The sequence below is a fragment of the Pleurodeles waltl genome, chromosome 8 (assembly GCF_031143425.1).
Source record: "Pleurodeles waltl isolate 20211129_DDA chromosome 8, aPleWal1.hap1.20221129, whole genome shotgun sequence".
Taxonomy (NCBI): domain Eukaryota; kingdom Metazoa; phylum Chordata; class Amphibia; order Caudata; family Salamandridae; genus Pleurodeles; species Pleurodeles waltl.
Genome location: NC_090447.1, coordinates 1,524,599,250 through 1,524,617,739, shown reverse-complemented (window position 1 = coordinate 1,524,617,739; position 18,490 = coordinate 1,524,599,250). Strand labels below are relative to the sequence as shown.

Sequence of the window (18,490 nt, the reverse complement as noted above, 5' to 3'; positions counted from 1 at the left end):
CTTGGATTCCCCTAGGTCTCTAGTTTTCAGAAATGCACAGGTTTGGTAGGTTTCCCTAGGTGCCGGCTGAGCTAGAGGCCAAAATCTACAGGTAGGCACTTCGCAAAAAACACCTCTGTTTTTTCCCAAAATTTAGGATGTGTCCACGTTGCGCTTTGGGGTGTTTCCTGTCGCCGGCGCTAGGCCTACCCACGCAAGTGAGGTATCATTTTTATCGGGAGACTTGGGGGAACGCTGGGTGGAAGGAAATTTGTAGCTCCTCTCAGATTCCAGAACTTTCTGCCACAGAAATGTGAGGGACGTGTTTTTTTAGCCAAATTTTGAGGTTTGCAAAGGATTCTGGGTAACAGAACCTGGTCCGAGCCCCGCAAGTCACCCCTCCTTGGATTCCCCTAGGTCTCTAGTTTTCAGAAATGCACAGGTTTGGTAGGTTTCCCTAGGTGCCGGCTGAGCTAGAGGCCAAAATCTACAGGTAGGCACTTCGCAAAAAACACCTCTGTTTTTTTCCAAAATTTAGGATGTGTCCACGTTGCGCTTTGGGGTGTTTCCTGTCGCCGGCGCTAGGCCTACCCACGCAAGTGAGGTATCATTTTTATCGGGAGACTTGGGGGAACGCTGGGTGGAAGGAAATTTGTAGCTCCTCTCAGATTCCAGAACTTTCTGCCACAAAAATGTGAGGGACATGTGTTTTTTTAGCCAAATTTTGAGGTTTGCAAAGGATTCTGGGTAACAGAACCTGGTCCGAGCCCCGCAAGTCACCCCTCCTTGGATTCCCCTAGGTCTCTAGTTTTCAGAAATGCACAGGTTTGGTAGGTTTCCCTAGGTGCCGGCTGAGCTAGAGGCCAAAATCTACAGGTAGGCACTTCGCAAAAAACACCTCTGTTTTTTCCCAAAATTTAGGATGTGTCCACGTTGCGCTTTGGGGTGTTTCCTGTCGCCGGCGCTAGGCCTACCCACGCAAGTGAGGTATCATTTTTATCGGGAGACTTGGGGGAACGCTGGGTGGAAGGAAGTTTGTAGCTCCTCTCAGATTCCAGAACTTTCTGCCACAGAAATGTGAGGGATGTGTTTTTTTTGGCAAATTTTGAGGTTTGCAAAGGATTCTGGGTAACAGAACCTGGTCCGAGCCCCGCAAGTCACCCCTCCTTGGATTCCCCTAGGTCTCTAGTTTTCAGAAATGCACAGGGTTGGTAGGTTTCCCTAGGTGCCGGCTGAGCTAGAGGCCAAAATCTACAGGTAGGCACTTCGCAAAAAACACCTCTGTTTTTTTCCAAAATTTAGGATGTGTCCACGTTGCGCTTTGGGGTGTTTCCTGTCGCCGGCGCTAGGCCTACCCACGCAAGTGAGGTATCATTTTTATCGGGAGACTTGGGGGAACGCTGGGTGGAAGGAAATTTGTAGCTCCGCTCAGATTCCAGAACTTTCTGCCACAGAAATGTGAGGGACATGTGTTTTTTTAGCCAAATTTTGAGGTTTTCAAAGGATTCTGGGTAACAGAACCTGGTCCGAGCCCCGCAAGTCACCCCTCCTTGGATTCCCCTAGGTCTCTAGTTTTCAGAAATGCACAGGTTTGGTAGGTTTCCCTAGGTGCCGGCTGAGCTAGAGGCCAAAATCTACAGGTAGGCACTTCGCAAAAAACACCTCTGTTTTTTTCCAAAATTTAGGATGTGTCCACGTTGCGCTTTGGGGTGTTTCCTGTCGCCGGCGCTAGGCCTACCCACGCAAGTGAGGTGTCATTTTTATCGGGAGACTTGGGGGAACGCTGGGTGGAAGGAAATTTGTAGCTCCTCTCAGATTCCAGAACTTTCTGCCACAGAAATGTGAGGGACATGTGTTTTTTTAGCCAAATTTTGAGGTTTGCAAAGGATTCTGGGTAACAGAACCTGGTCCGAGCCCCGCAAGTCACCCCTCCTTGGATTCCCCTAGGTCTCTAGTTTTCAGAAATGCACAGGTTTGGTAGGTTTCCCTAGGTGCCGGCTGAGCTAGAGGCCAAAATCTACAGGTAGGCACTTCGCAAAAAACACCTCTGTTTTTTCCCAAAATTTAGGATGTGTCCACGTTGCGCTTTGGGGTGTTTCCTGTCGCCGGCGCTAGGCCTACCCACGCAAGTGAGGTATCATTTTTATCGGGAGACTTGGGGGAACGCTGGGTGGAAGGAAATTTGTAGCTCCTCTCAGATTCCAGAACTTTCTGCCACAGAAATGTGAGGGACGTGTTTTTTTAGCCAAATTTTGAGGTTTGCAAAGGATTCTGGGTAACAGAACCTGGTCCGAGCCCCGCAAGTCACCCCTCCTTGTATTCCCCTAGGTCTCTAGTTTTCAGAAATGCACAGGTTTGGTAGGTTTCCCTAGGTGCCGGCTGAGCTAGAGGCCAAAATCTACAGGTAGGCACTTCGCAAAAAACACCTCTGTTTTTTCCCAAAATTTAGGATGTGTCCACGTTGCGCTTTGGGGTGTTTCCTGTCGCCGGCGCTAGGCCTACCCACGCAAGTGAGGTATCATTTTTATCGGGAGACTTGGGGGAACGCTGGGTGGAAGGAAATTTGTAGCTCCTCTCAGATTCCAGAACTTTCTGTCACCGAAATGAGAGGAAAAAGTGTTTTTTAGCCAGATTTTGATGTTTGCAAAGAATTCTGGGTAACAGAACCTGGTCAGAGCCCCGCAAATCACCCCATCTTGGATTCCCCTAGGTCTCTAGTTTTCAAAAATGCGCTGGTTTGCTAGGTTTCCCCAGGTGCCGGCTGAGCTAGAGGCCAAAATCCACACGTAGGCACTGTTTTCTATGAAAAAATGTGATGTGTCCACGTTGTGTTTTGGGCCATTTCCTGTCGCGAGCGCTAGGCCTACCCACACAAGTGAGGTATCATTTTTATCGGGAGACGTAGGGGAACGCTGGGTGGAAGGAAATTTGTGGCTCCTCTCAGATTGTAGAACTTTCTGCCACAGAAATGTGAGGAACATGTGTTTTTTTAGCCAAATTTTGAGGTTTGCAAAGGATTCTGGGTAACAGAACCTGGTCTGAGCCACACAAGTCACCCCATCTTGGATTCCCCTAGGTCTCTAGTTTTCAGAAATGCACAGGTTTGGTAGGTTTCCCTAGGTGGCGGCTGAGCTACAGGCCAAAATCTACAGGTAGGCACTTTGCTAAAAACAGGTCTGTTTTCTGTGATGTGTCCACGTTGCGCTTTGGGGTGTTTCCTGTTGCGGGCGCTAGGCCTACCCACACAAGTGAGGTATCATTTTTATCGGGAGACGTGGGGGAACGCTGGATGGAAGGAAATTTGTAGCTCCTCTCAGATTCCAGAACTTTCTGCCACAAAAATGTGAGGGACATGTGTTTTTTTAGCCAAATTTTGAGGTTTGCAAAGGATTCTGGGTAAGAGAACCTGGTCCGAGCCCCGCAAGTCACCCCTCCTTGGATTCCCCTAGGTCTCTAGTTTTCAGAAATGCACAGGTTTGGTAGGTTTCCCTAGGTGCCGGCTGAGCTAGAGGCCAAAATCTACAGGTAGGCACTTCGCAAAAAACACCTCTGTTTTTTTCCAAAATTTAGGATGTGTCCACGTTGCGCTTTGGGGTGTTTCCTGTCGCCGGCGCTAGGCCTACCCACGCAAGTGAGGTGTCATTTTTATCGGGAGACTTGGGGGAACGCTGGGTGGAAGGAAATTTGTAGCTCCTCTCAGATTCCAGAACTTTCTGCCACAGAAATGTGAGGGACATGTGTTTTTTTAGCCAAATTTTGAGGTTTGCAAAGGATTCTGGGTAACAGAACCTGGTCCGAGCCCCGCAAGTCACCCCTCCTTGGATTCCCCTAGGTCTCTAGTTTTCAGAAATGCACAGGTTTGGTAGGTTTCCCTAGGTGCCGGCTGAGCTAGAGGCCAAAATCTACAGGTAGGCACTTCGCAAAAAACACCTCTGTTTTTTTCCAAAATTTAGGATGTGTCCACGTTGCGCTTTGGGGTGTTTCCTGTCGCCGGCGCTAGGCCTACCCACGCAAGTGAGGTATCATTTTTATCGGGAGACTTGGGGGAACGCTGGGTGGAAGGAAATTTGTAGCTCCTCTCAGATTCCAGAACTTTCTGCCACAAAAATGTGAGGGACATGTGTTTTTTTAGCCAAATTTTGAGGTTTGCAAAGGATTCTGGGTAACAGAACCTGGTCCGAGCCCCGCAAGTCACCCCTCCTTGGATTCCCCTAGGTCTCTAGTTTTCAGAAATGCACAGGTTTGGTAGGTTTCCCTAGGTGCCGGCTGAGCTAGAGGCCAAAATCTACAGGTAGGCACTTCGCAAAAAACACCTCTGTTTTTTCCCAAAATTTAGGATGTGTCCACGTTGCGCTTTGGGGTGTTTCCTGTCGCCGGCGCTAGGCCTACCCACGCAAGTGAGGTATCATTTTTATCGGGAGACTTGGGGGAACGCTGGGTGGAAGGAAGTTTGTAGCTCCTCTCAGATTCCAGAACTTTCTGCCACAGAAATGTGAGGGATGTGTTTTTTTTGGCAAATTTTGAGGTTTGCAAAGGATTCTGGGTAACAGAACCTGGTCCGAGCCCCGCAAGTCACCCCTCCTTGGATTCCCCTAGGTCTCTAGTTTTCAGAAATGCACAGGGTTGGTAGGTTTCCCTAGGTGCCGGCTGAGCTAGAGGCCAAAATCTACAGGTAGGCACTTCGCAAAAAACACCTCTGTTTTTTTCCAAAATTTAGGATGTGTCCACGTTGCGCTTTGGGGTGTTTCCTGTCGCCGGCGCTAGGCCTACCCACGCAAGTGAGGTATCATTTTTATCGGGAGACTTGGGGGAACGCTGGGTGGAAGGAAATTTGTAGCTCCGCTCAGATTCCAGAACTTTCTGCCACAGAAATGTGAGGGACATGTGTTTTTTTAGCCAAATTTTGAGGTTTGCAAAGGATTCTGGGTAACAGAACCTGGTCCGAGCCCCGCAAGTCACCCCTCCTTGGATTCCCCTAGGTCTCTAGTTTTCAGAAATGCACAGGTTTGGTAGGTTTCCCTAGGTGCCGGCTGAGCTAGAGGCCAAAATCTACAGGTAGGCACTTCGCAAAAAACACCTCTGTTTTTTTCCAAAATTTAGGATGTGTCCACGTTGCGCTTTGGGGTGTTTCCTGTCGCCGGCGCTAGGCCTACCCACGCAAGTGAGGTGTCATTTTTATCGGGAGACTTGGGGGAACGCTGGGTGGAAGGAAATTTGTAGCTCCTCTCAGATTCCAGAACTTTCTGCCACAGAAATGTGAGGGACATGTGTTTTTTTAGCCAAATTTTGAGGTTTGCAAAGGATTCTGGGTAACAGAACCTGGTCCGAGCCCCGCAAGTCACCCCTCCTTGGATTCCCCTAGGTCTCTAGTTTTCAGAAATGCACAGGTTTGGTAGGTTTCCCTAGGTGCCGGCTGAGCTAGAGGCCAAAATCTACAGGTAGGCACTTCGCAAAAAACACCTCTGTTTTTTCCCAAAATTTAGGATGTGTCCACGTTGCGCTTTGGGGTGTTTCCTGTCGCCGGCGCTAGGCCTACCCACGCAAGTGAGGTATCATTTTTATCGGGAGACTTGGGGGAACGCTGGGTGGAAGGAAATTTGTAGCTCCTCTCAGATTCCAGAACTTTCTGCCACAGAAATGTGAGGGACGTGTTTTTTTAGCCAAATTTTGAGGTTTGCAAAGGATTCTGGGTAACAGAACCTGGTCCGAGCCCCGCAAGTCACCCCTCCTTGTATTCCCCTAGGTCTCTAGTTTTCAGAAATGCACAGGTTTGGTAGGTTTCCCTAGGTGCCGGCTGAGCTAGAGGCCAAAATCTACAGGTAGGCACTTCGCAAAAAACACCTCTGTTTTTTCCCAAAATTTAGGATGTGTCCACGTTGCGCTTTGGGGTGTTTCCTGTCGCCGGCGCTAGGCCTACCCACGCAAGTGAGGTATCATTTTTATCGGGAGACTTGGGGGAACGCTGGGTGGAAGGAAATTTGTAGCTCCTCTCAGATTCCAGAACTTTCTGCCACAAAAATGTGAGGGACATGTGTTTTTTTAGCCAAATTTTGAGGTTTGCAAAGGATTCTGGGTAATAGAACCTGGTCCGAGCCCCGCAAGTCACCCCTCCTTGGATTCCCCTAGGTCTCTAGTTTTCAGAAATGCACAGGTTTGGTAGGTTTCCCTAGGTGCCGGCTGAGCTAGAGGCCAAAATCTACAGGTAGGCACTTCGCAAAAAACACCTCTGTTTTTTTCCAAAATTTAGGATGTGTCCACGTTGCGCTTTGGGGTGTTTCCTGTCGCCGGCGCTAGGCCTACCCACGCAAGTGAGGTATCATTTTTATCGGGAGACTTGGGGGAACGCTGGGTGGAAGGAAATTTGTAGCTCCTCTCAGATTCCAGAACTTTCTGCCACAGAAATGTGAGGGACATGTGTTTTTTTAGCCAAATTTTGAGGTTTGCAAAGGATTCTGGGTAACAGAACCTGGTCCGAGCCCCGCAAGTCACCCCTCCTTGGATTCCCCTAGGTCTCTAGTTTTCAGAAATGCACAGGTTTGGTAGGTTTCCCTAGGTGCCGGCTGAGCTAGAGGCCAAAATCTACAGGTAGGCACTTCGCAAAAAACACCTCTGTTTTTTTCCAAAATTTAGGATGTGTCCACGTTGCGCTTTGGGGTGTTTCCTGTCGCCGGCGCTAGGCCTACCCACGCAAGTGAGGTGTCATTTTTATCGGGAGACTTGGGGGAACGCTGGGTGGAAGGAAATTTGTAGCTCCTCTCAGATTCCAGAACTTTCTGCCACAGAAATGTGAGGGACATGTGTATTTTTAGCCAGATTTTGAGGTTTGCAAAGGATTCTGGGTAACAGAACCTGGTCCGAGCCCCGCAAGTCACCCCTCCTTGGATTCCCCTAGGTCTCTAGTTTTCAGAAATGCACAGGTTTGGTAGGTTTCCCTAGGTGCCGGCTGAGCTAGAGGCCAAAATCTACAGGTAGGCACTTCGCAAAAAACACCTCTGTTTTTTTCCAAAATTTAGGATGTGTCCACGTTGCGCTTTGGGGTGTTTCCTGTCGCCGGCGCTAGGCCTACCCACGCAAGTGAGGTATCATTTTTATCGGGAGACTTGGGGGAACGCTGGGTGGAAGGAAATTTGTAGCTCCGCTCAGATTCCAGAACTTTCTGCCACAGAAATGTGAGGGACATGTGTTTTTTTAGCCAAATTTTGAGGTTTGCAAAGGATTCTGGGTAAAAGAACCTGGTCCGAGCCCCGCAAGTCACCCCTCCTTGGATTCCCCTAGGTCTCTAGTTTTCAGAAATGCACAGGTTTGGTAGGTTTCCATAGGTGCCGGCTGAGCTAGAGGCCAAAATCTACAGGTAGGCACTTCGCAAAAAACACCTCTGTTTTTTTCCAAAATTTAGGATGTGTCCACGTTGCGCTTTGGGGTGTTTCCTGTCGCCGGCGCTAGGACTACCCACGCAAGTGAGGTGTCATTTTTATCGGGAGACTTGGGGGAACGCTGGGTGGAAGGAAATTTGTAGCTCCTCTCAGATTCCAGAACTTTCTGCCACAGAAATGTGAGGGACATGTGTTTTTTTAGCCAAATTTTGAGGTTTGCAAAGGATTCTGGGTAACAGAACCTGGTCCGAGCCCCGCAAGTCACCCCTCCTTGGATTCCCCTAGGTCTCTAGTTTTCAGAAATGCACAGGTTTGGTAGGTTTCCCTAGGTGCCGGCTGAGCTAGAGGCCAAAATCTACAGGTAGGCACTTCGCAAAAAACACCTCTGTTTTTTCCCAAAATTTAGGATGTGTCCACGTTGCGCTTTGGGGTGTTTCCTGTCGCCGGCGCTAGGCCTACCCACGCAAGTGAGGTATCATTTTTATCGGGAGACTTGGGGGAACGCTGGGTGGAAGGAAATTTGTAGCTCCTCTCAGATTCCAGAACTTTCTGCCACAGAAATGTGAGGGACGTGTTTTTTTAGCCAAATTTTGAGGTTTGCAAAGGATTCTGGGTAACAGAACCTGGTCCGAGCCCCGCAAGTCACCCCTCCTTGGATTCCCCTAGGTCTCTAGTTTTCAGAAATGCACAGGTTTGGTAGGTTTCCCTAGGTGCCGGCTGAGCTAGAGGCCAAAATCTACAGGTAGGCACTTCGCAAAAAACACCTCTGTTTTTTCCCAAAATTTAGGATGTGTCCACGTTGCGCTTTGGGGTGTTTCCTGTCGCCGGCGCTAGGCCTACCCACGCAAGTGAGGTATCATTTTTATCGGGAGACTTGGGGGAACGCTGGGTGGAAGGAAATTTGTAGCTCCTCTCAGATTCCAGAACTTTCTGCCACAAAAATGTGAGGGACATGTGTTTTTTTAGCCAAATTTTGAGGTTTGCGAAGGATTCTGGGTAATAGAACCTGGTCCGAGCCCCGCAAGTCACCCCTCCTTGGATTCCCCTAGGTCTCTAGTTTTCAGAAATGCACAGGTTTGGTAGGTTTCCCTAGGTGCCGGCTGAGCTAGAGGCCAAAATCTACAGGTAGGCACTTCGCAAAAAACACCTCTGTTTTTTTCCAAAATTTAGGATGTGTCCACGTTGCGCTTTGGGGTGTTTCCTGTCGCCGGCGCTAGGCCTACCCACGCAAGTGAGGTATCATTTTTATCGGGAGACTTGGGGGAACGCTGGGTGGAAGGAAATTTGTAGCTCCTCTCAGATTCCAGAACTTTCTGCCACAGAAATGTGAGGGACATGTGTTTTTTTAGCCAAATTTTGAGGTTTGCAAAGGATTCTGGGTAACAGAACCTGGTCCGAGCCCCGCAAGTCACCCCTCCTTGGATTCCCCTAGGTCTCTAGTTTTCAGAAATGCACAGGTTTGGTAGGTTTCCCTAGGTGCCGGCTGAGCTAGAGGCCAAAATCTACAGGTAGGCACTTCGCAAAAAACACCTCTGTTTTTTCCCAAAATTTAGGATGTGTCCACGTTGCGCTTTGGGGTGTTTCCTGTCGCCGGCGCTAGGCCTACCCACGCAAGTGAGGTATCATTTTTATCGGGAGACTTGGGGGAACGCTGGGTGGAAGGAAATTTGTAGCTCCTCTCAGATTCCAGAACTTTCTGCCACAGAAATGTGAGGGACGTGTTTTTTTAGCCAAATTTTGAGGTTTGCAAAGGATTCTGGGTAACAGAACCTGGTCCGAGCCCCGCAAGTCACCCCTCCTTGGATTCCCCTAGGTCTCTAGTTTTCAGAAATGCACAGGTTTGGTAGGTTTCCCTAGGTGCCGGCTGAGCTAGAGGCCAAAATCTACAGGTAGGCACTTCGCAAAAAACACCTCTGTTTTTTCCCAAAATTTAGGATGTGTCCACGTTGCGCTTTGGGGTGTTTCCTGTCGCCGGCGCTAGGCCTACCCACGCAAGTGAGGTATCATTTTTATCGGGAGACTTGGGGGAACGCTGGGTGGAAGGAAATTTGTAGCTCCTCTCAGATTCCAGAACTTTCTGCCACAGAAATGTGAGGGACGTGTTTTTTTAGCCAAATTTTGAGGTTTGCAAAGGATTCTGGGTAACAGAACCTGGTCCGAGCCCCGCAAGTCACCCCTCCTTGGATTCCCCTAGGTCTCTAGTTTTCAGAAATGCACAGCTTTGGTAGGTTTCCCTAGGTGCCGGCTGAGCTAGAGGCCAAAATCTACAGGTAGGCACTTCGCAAAAAACACCTCTGTTTTTTCCCAAAATTTAGGATGTGTCCACGTTGCGCTTTGGGGTGTTTCCTGTCGCCGGCGCTAGGCCTACCCACGCAAGTGAGGTGTCATTTTTATCGGGAGACTTGGGGGAACGCTGGGTGGAAGGAAATTTGTAGCTCCTCTCAGATTCCAGAACTTTCTGCCACAGAAATGTGAGGGACATGTGTATTTTTAGCCAGATTTTGAGGTTTGCAAAGGATTCTGGGTAACAGAACCTGGTCCGAGCCCCGCAAGTCACCCCTCCTTGGATTCCCCTAGGTCTCTAGTTTTCAGAAATGCACAGGTTTGGTAGGTTTCCCTAGGTGCCGGCTGAGCTAGAGGCCAAAATCTACAGGTAGGCACTTCGCAAAAAACACCTCTGTTTTTTTCCAAAATTTAGGATGTGTCCACGTTGCGCTTTGGGGTGTTTCCTGTCGCCGGCGCTAGGCCTACCCACGCAAGTGAGGTATCATTTTTATCGGGAGACTTGGGGGAACGCTGGGTGGAAGGAAATTTGTAGCTCCGCTCAGATTCCAGAACTTTCTGCCACAGAAATGTGAGGGACATGTGTTTTTTTAGCCAAATTTTGAGGTTTGCAAAGGATTCTGGGTAACAGAACCTGGTCCGAGCCCCGCAAGTCACCCCTCCTTGGATTCCCCTAGGTCTCTAGTTTTCAGAAATGCACAGGTTTGGTAGGTTTCCCTAGGTGCCGGCTGAGCTAGAGGCCAAAATCTACAGGTAGGCACTTCGCAAAAAACACCTCTGTTTTTTTCCAAAATTTAGGATGTGTCCACGTTGCGCTTTGGGGTGTTTCCTGTCGCCGGCGCTAGGCCTACCCACGCAAGTGAGGTGTCATTTTTATCGGGAGACTTGGGGGAACGCTGGGTGGAAGGAAATTTGTAGCTCCTCTCAGATTCCAGAACTTTCTGCCACAGAAATGTGAGGGACATGTGTTTTTTTAGCCAAATTTTGAGGTTTGCAAAGGATTCTGGGTAACAGAACCTGGTCCGAGCCCCGCAAGTCACCCCTCCTTGGATTCCCCTAGGTCTCTAGTTTTCAGAAATGCACAGGTTTGGTAGGTTTCCCTAGGTGCCGGCTGAGCTAGAGGCCAAAATCTACAGGTAGGCACTTCGCAAAAAACACCTCTGTTTTTTCCCAAAATTTAGGATGTGTCCACGTTGCGCTTTGGGGTGTTTCCTGTCGCCGGCGCTAGGCCTACCCACGCAAGTGAGGTATCATTTTTATCGGGAGACTTGGGGGAACGCTGGGTGGAAGGAAATTTGTAGCTCCTCTCAGATTCCAGAACTTTCTGCCACAGAAATGTGAGGGACGTGTTTTTTTAGCCAAATTTTGAGGTTTGCAAAGGATTCTGGGTAACAGAACCTGGTCCGAGCCCCGCAAGTCACCCCTCCTTGGATTCCCCTAGGTCTCTAGTTTTCAGAAATGCACAGCTTTGGTAGGTTTCCCTAGGTGCCGGCTGAGCTAGAGGCCAAAATCTACAGGTAGGCACTTCGCAAAAAACACCTCTGTTTTTTCCCAAAATTTAGGATGTGTCCACGTTGCGCTTTGGGGTGTTTCCTGTCGCCGGCGCTAGGCCTACCCACGCAAGTGAGGTATCATTTTTATCGGGAGACTTGGGGGAACGCTGGGTGGAAGGAAATTTGTAGCTCCTCTCAGATTCCAGAACTTTCTGCCACAAAAATGTGAGGGACATGTGTTTTTTTAGCCAAATTTTGAGGTTTGCAAAGGATTCTGGGTAATAGAACCTGGTCCGAGCCCCGCAAGTCACCCCTCCTTGGATTCCCCTAGGTCTCTAGTTTTCAGAAATGCACAGGTTTGGTAGGTTTCCCTAGGTGCCGGCTGAGCTAGAGGCCAAAATCTACAGGTAGGCACTTCGCAAAAAACACCTCTGTTTTTTTCCAAAATTTAGGATGTGTCCACGTTGCGCTTTGGGGTGTTTCCTGTCGCCGGCGCTAGGCCTACCCACGCAAGTGAGGTATCATTTTTATCGGGAGACTTGGGGGAACGCTGGGTGGAAGGAAATTTGTAGCTCCTCTCAGATTCCAGAACTTTCTGCCACAGAAATGTGAGGGACATGTGTTTTTTTAGCCAAATTTTGAGGTTTGCAAAGGATTCTGGGTAACAGAACCTGGTCCGAGCCCCGCAAGTCACCCCTCCTTGGATTCCCCTAGGTCTCTAGTTTTCAGAAATGCACAGGTTTGGTAGGTTTCCCTAGGTGCCGGCTGAGCTAGAGGCAAAAATCTACAGGTAGGCACTTCGCAAAAAACACCTCTGTTTTTTTCCAAAATTTAGGATGTGTCCACGTTGCGCTTTGGGGTGTTTCCTGTCGCCGGCGCTAGGCCTACCCACGCAAGTGAGGTGTCATTTTTATCGGGAGACTTGGGGGAACGCTGGGTGGAAGGAAATTTGTAGCTCCTCTCAGATTCCAGAACTTTCTGCCACAGAAATGTGAGGGACATGTGTATTTTTAGCCAGATTTTGAGGTTTGCAAAGGATTCTGGGTAACAGAACCTGGTCCGAGCCCCGCAAGTCACCCCTCCTTAGATTCCCCTAGGTCTCTAGTTTTCAGAAATGCACAGGTTTGGTAGGTTTCCCTAGGTGCCGGCTGAGCTAGAGGCCAAAATCTACAGGTAGGCACTTCGCAAAAAACACCTCTGTTTTTTTCCAAAATTTAGGATGTGTCCACGTTGCGCTTTGGGGTGTTTCCTGTCACCGGCGCTAGGCCTACCCACGCAAGTGAGGTATGATTTTTATCGGGAGACTTGGGGGAACGCTGGGCGGAAGGAAATTTGTAGCTCCTCTCAGATTCCAGAACTTTCTGCCACAAAAATGTGAGGGACATGTGTTTTTTTAGCCAAATTTTGAGGTTTGCAAAGGATTCTGGGTAACAGAACCTGGTCCGAGCCCCGCAAGTCACCCCTCTTTGGATTCCCCTAGGTCTCTAGTTTTCAGAAATGCACAGGTTTGGTAGGTTTCCCTAGGTGCCGGCTGAGCTAGAGGCCAAAATCTACAGGTAGGCACTTCGCAAAAAACACCTCTGTTTTTTTCAAAGATTTAGGATGTGTCCACGTTGCGCTTTGGGGTGTTTCCTGTCGCCGGCGCTAGGCCTACCCACGCAAGTGAGGTATCATTTTTATCGGGAGACTTGGGGGAACGCTGGGTGGAAGGAAATTTGTAGCTCCTCTCAGATTCCAGAACTTTCTGCCACAGAAATGTGAGGAACATGTGTTTTTTTAGCCAAATTTTGAGGTTTGCAAAGGATTCTGGGTAACAGAACCTGGTCCGAGCCCCGCAAGTCACCCCTCCTTGGATTCCCCTAGGTCTCTAGTTTTCAGAAATGCACAGGTTTGGTAGGTTTCCATAGGTGCCGGCTGAGCTAGAGGCCAAAATCTACAGGTAGGCACTTCGCAAAAAACACCTCTGTTTTCTTCCAAAAATGTGGATGTGTCCACGTTGCGCTTTGGGGCGTTTCCTGTCGCGGGCGCTAGGCCTACCCACACAAGTGAGGTATCTTTTTTATCGGGAGACTTGGGGGAACATAGATTAGCAAAACAAGTGTTATTGCCCCTTGTCTTTCTCTACATTTTTTCCTTCCAAATATAGGAGAGTGTGTAAAAAAGACATCTATTTGAGAAATGCCCTGTAATTCACATGCTAGTTTGGTCACCCCGGAATTCAGATATGTGCAAATAACCACTGCTCCTCAACACCTTATCTTGTGCCCTTTTTGGAAATACAAAGGTTTTCTTGATAGCAATTTTGTACTCTTTATATTTCAGCAAATGAATTGCTTTATACCCGGTATAGATTGAAAACGCACGTCAGGGTGCAGCTCATTTATTGGCTCTGGGTTCCTTGGGTTCTTGATGAACCTACAAGCCCTATATATCCCCGCAACCAGAGGAGTCCAGCAGACGTAACGGTATATTGCTTTCGATAATCTGACATTGCAGGGAAAAGTTACAGAGTAAAACGTAGAGAAACATTTATGTTTTTTTCACCTCAATTTCAATATTTTTCTTTTTCAGTTGTTATTTTCTGTAGGAAACCCTTGTAGGATCTACACAAATGACCCCTTGCTGAATTCAGAATTTTGTCTACTTTTCAGAAATGTTTAGGTTTCTGGGATCCAGCATTGGTTTCATGCCCATTTCTGTCACTGACTGGAAGGAGGCTGAAAGCACAAAAAACTGCAAAAATGGGGTATGTCCCAGTAAAATGCCAAAATTGTGTTGAAAAATTGGGTTTTCTGATTCAAGTCTGCCTGTTCCTGAAAGCTGGGAAGCTGCTGAGTTTAGCACCGCAAACCCTTTGTTGATGCCATTTTCAGGGGAAAAACCACAAGCCTTTTTCTGCAGCCCCTTTTTCCAATTTGTTTGAAAAAAACGAAATGTTCACTGTATTTTGGCCAATTTCTTGGCCTCCTTCAAGGGAACCCACAAAGTCTGGGTACCTCTAGAATCCCTAGGATGTTGGAAAAAAAGGACGCAAATTTGGCTTGGCTAGCTTATGTGGACAAAAAGTTATGAGGGCCTAAGCGCGAACTGCCCCAAATAAGCAAAAAAAGGCCTGGCACAGGAGGGGGAAAAGGCCTGGCAGCGAAGGGGTTAAGGGTCTTTGTAGTTTATGTTTCAGCCTCGAGGCTCCGCGGGGTCACTGCAGCCTGTGGGGGTCACTCGTAGTCCTTTGTCTCTTTCGGTGACTCCCAGTCCCGTGACCTCCTCTTCCGGGTCAGCGAGGGCAGAGGCAGCACCAGCAGTGAATGACGTCACTTCCGGACTCTTCTTCCGGCTCCTTCAGCTCTAGGGGTGGAAGGATCCTGTGTCTGTGCGGAGACCCCCTCAGGCCTGGGACTGAGATCTTCCCCCTCCCCGGGCTCTGTGGAGGTAGGAGCCCGACTGTCCACACCTCTTCTCCCACTGTCTCACCTCTCCTCTCCCACCACCTTCTGAGGCCGGACAGCCCCTCAGGCCTCGGACTAGTGTATTCACCGTCCCCGGGTGAGGGGAGGGGTCTGTGAGCAGGTGTCTCTGGAGGTAGGAGTCTGACTGTCCCACTCCCCCTGTCCCGTGTCTCCTCTCCCCTACCTGTCCCTCCACTCCTCGGCCCAGAGAGACCCCCTCTCAGCTTGGCCTCCCTGAGGAGGCTCCTGGGGGCAGAGAGTGAGGCCTCAGCTCCCCTCCTGCTGGAGGGAAGGGGCTGCTGTAGTCCATGGCTTTACCGGTGTCTGCACCCCCAGCCCCCTGTGACCTACTCCTTGAATTCCCTCACTACCACCGGGCAAAAGTGCCCCTCATCTCTCTACGGCCCCTCTCTCACACACATTTTATTTGTTTTAAAGCGCAGGTGAAGGCTGGCGTTACTAATAATAATCTATATCTAACCGAACGAACTTTTTTTTTATAAACAATAACGAATAAACAGTGAAAGTCTGGGGAAACTAACATCCTAACCTATTATACGCAGTTTCAAGCAGTTGTATGATGACAGTCTGCATCAGTCACTGTTCTATATCAGGTTTGTATCTCATGAACTGCGGTAACGAAATAATCTCTGTGACAAAAGCAGAAATCCACTCAGCTATCCACATAACAGTTCTGTGCTTTGCAGCAGGCATTTTAATCCTCTACACTACTTTTATAGTAGTCAAAACTGCCACTAGACAAACCGCTGATCTCTCTCTCTAGCAGGAACACTAATTACCAGAGTTATCCAGACATTTTATTTCTGCCTGAAACCTAAACTCACAAGGAATCTGAAGCAGATATTTTTAAATCATAAGTTATTGTTAAAAACACCCCCCACCCCCAGGTTCATCACCTATTACAGCCACACCAGTCTCGCTGCCTATAATTGGCTCTGTTGTATTCTGAAGAGGTATATGGGCCTCAGTCCTGCTGCAGTTGCTGCTGTATCTTTCATCCTGAACCGGCCCTGCCAAGTAATGCGCAGCAGGGATTCATAGGTGCCAAGTTTTCAGTTTGTTTATGTGTTTTCATTTTTTATACTAATTGTTTCTCAAGTTCCCAGACAATGGTGATCACCCAGTTCCTGGCCCGGCTACCGTGCGTTTTTGAGCGTTTATCCAAAATTGATTAGTCTGACTCATCTTGCATGGTACTTGGCAGACCCGGGTGTTAGCCTGACACATTTTAGTGCTGGTGTCTGCATTACCATACTAAAATGCATTAGTCGTGCATTTACACAACTTCTCAACCAAGTGGGGGAATCAACATGGCGCTGTGCTGTCATAAAACAGCTTGTGCACAGTGCTTACTGTATGCTGCCATGGCGCTCTGCATCAGAATGCCTTCCAGGCAATTCAAATTTTAATAGCCTGTTGGCTGGGCTGGGTGAACTCACTCAGATGTTGCTGTCGTGACCCCAGGCCAGCGCTATCAGACTCACTTCTTTGGTACAGCATTTCCGCCACAACGCCGCATGGTAAAAAACAAGTTTGGCAGGAGCCCGTCCTCAATAGGCGTTGCACTTCACATGTGGCACTGAATCAAGTCGCCTGCGGGTGGCTTGGAGGAACCTTTTAATACCCAAACAGCCTCCTCTCGTGGATCCTGGCACCTTCTTTTTTTTTTTTACTTTTTTTTTTTTTCCCCAGCTCCCTGAAACTAGTGATGTAGGCGCGTAAACACTGAGCTGCTTTTAAACATACGGACTCTCCACTCACTCATGAGCCCCTTGAACCTGGATCCAGGAAGTTCATTACACCCATGCAGTGCTGAGTTTCTGCTGGTTTTTGTCACTGGGCGCCACTGGCACTTATATTTGGAGACCAGAACTCTTTTCACCTGCAGCAAGAATCCTCATCATAATTTTGCAAATTTTATATGTTATTTTTTAGAAAAATTTTTTCTGTCGCCCCAGGCATCATATCATATGTGTTATGCCATTGTGTGACCTCAGCGTCATTATGAGGAGTCATTCACCTCTTCTTTGCCTGTGTGTGCCCTGCCTGGACTGGGTCACTGCAGTTGCAACACAGCCCACCTGTGAAGCATGACTGCAAGCAGTCATCAGGAAACATTGAGCGGTAAAGTATCCACATCTTTGCCATGCTCCTTTCTAACTGTGCAGTGCACTGCTTACTTATATCACAGCCTTGTAATTTAATTTATCACTCCTCGCATCCTGTCCCCGCCACCCTAGTCCACTGTCTACACTCCACAATCCTTTCAGTCCCAAGTGTGCAGTCCATCCAGGAGGTGTCCTGCTTCATGCACAAGTGAGGGACCAGAAGGAAATTGGTGATATCAGGCATTATTTCCTTACAGCACGTGGTACAGTGAAACCATATACAAATGCTGCCCAGTGCATTGGTAAGCAGCTGGCCCCTCTTACTCTGCAACTACTATATAAAAGAAGGCAGTGAGCAGTGATTAGCAGGACACTGTGCTAGCATCAGCTTGTTAATGAGGTGTCTTAAATGGCGTTTGGCGACATTAAAGTTTTAAACACCCTTTTAAGCGGTAAGTTACCTTTGGCACAATTCCTTATTTACTGTCGGGAAGGTGTATTTGTTTTGGGTGATCCCATTAAGATTGAAAAGCTTGAAAGAGCGGCGCTGCCTGGCTTTGAGAAGGGAAATAATCTGTTGTGATTAAATGCAGTTCTCTGTTTGTATTAGTTTGTTTTTATCAATTTCGATTCTTTCTAAATTTACACCTTTTAGCTATTGCATATCACCACAAAAATAATTGAAACACACACACACACACACACACACACACACACTCACTCACTCACTCTCTCTATATCTTCTCTCTCTTTGTTACTCATCAGGAAATGTAATACCTGTCCAGCCAGCTATGCTGACCCGGACTGGGCACAGAAACTCCCCTCAGAGAGAGACCCTGCTGCTGACTACGGCATAGTGTGCAGGGCCTTATCTGTCCCAGGGTGATAGCGCTTGATAGCCTTTACAAGGTGCCAAGGGCCAGATGTAGCAAAGGTTTTTCCCCATTCCGTGTCTATGGGAAAAAGTGTTTGTACATACAGGGAGTGCAGAATTATTAGGCAAATGAGTATTTTGACCACATCATCCTCTTTATGCATGTTGTCTTACTCCAAGCTGTATAGGCTCGAAAGCCTACTACCAATTAAGCATATTAGGTGATGTGCATCTCTGTAATGAGAAGGGGTGTGGTCTAATGACATCAACACCCTATATCAGGTGTGCATAATTATTAGGCAACTTCCTTTCCTTTGGCAAAATGGGTCAAAAGAAGGACTTGACAGGCTCAGAAAAGTCAAAAATAGTGAGATATCTTGCAGAGGGATGCAGCACTCTTAAAATTGCAAAGCTTCTGAAGCGTGATCATCGAACAATCAAGCGTTTCATTCAAAATAGTCAACAGGGTCGCAAGAAGCGTGTGGAAAAAGCAAGGCGCAAAATAACTGCCCATGAACTGAGAAAAGTCAAGCGTGCAGCTGCCACGATGCCACTTGCCACCAGTTTGGCCATATTTCAGAGCTGCAACATCACTGGAGTGCCCAAAAGCACAAGGTGTGCAATACTCAGAGACATGGCCAAGGTAAGAAAGGCTGAAAGACGACCACCACTGAACAAGACACACAAGCTGAAACGTCAAGACTGGGCCAAGAAATATCTCAAGACTGATTTTTATAAGGTTTTATGGACTGATGAAATGAGAGTGAGTCTTGATGGGCCAGATGGATGGGCCCGTGGCTGGATTGGTAAAGGGCAGAGAGCTCCAGTCCGACTCAGACGCCAGCAAGGTGGAGGTCGAGTACTGGTTTGGGCTGGTATCATCAAAGATGAGCTTGTGGGGCCTTTTTGGGTT

The 18,490-nt window shown here is 48.3% G+C and overlaps 1 protein-coding gene across 5 annotated transcripts in view; it reads left to right on the top strand.

Annotated features, from left to right (window-relative positions):
• Positions 1–18,490, top strand: part of LOC138248900 (zinc finger protein 420-like) — a 461,504-nt gene that overhangs the window by 359,513 nt on the left and 83,501 nt on the right. For 2 of the 5 annotated variants that reach the window (XM_069202880.1, XM_069202875.1), the window contains exon 1: positions 14,425–14,557. The exons of the other annotated variants lie outside the window; for them this stretch is intronic. The gene's annotated coding sequence lies outside the window, so the exon portion shown is untranslated. Of the gene's footprint in view, positions 1–14,424; positions 14,558–18,490 lie in introns of those variants that run through there. 5 annotated transcript variants of the gene reach the window in all.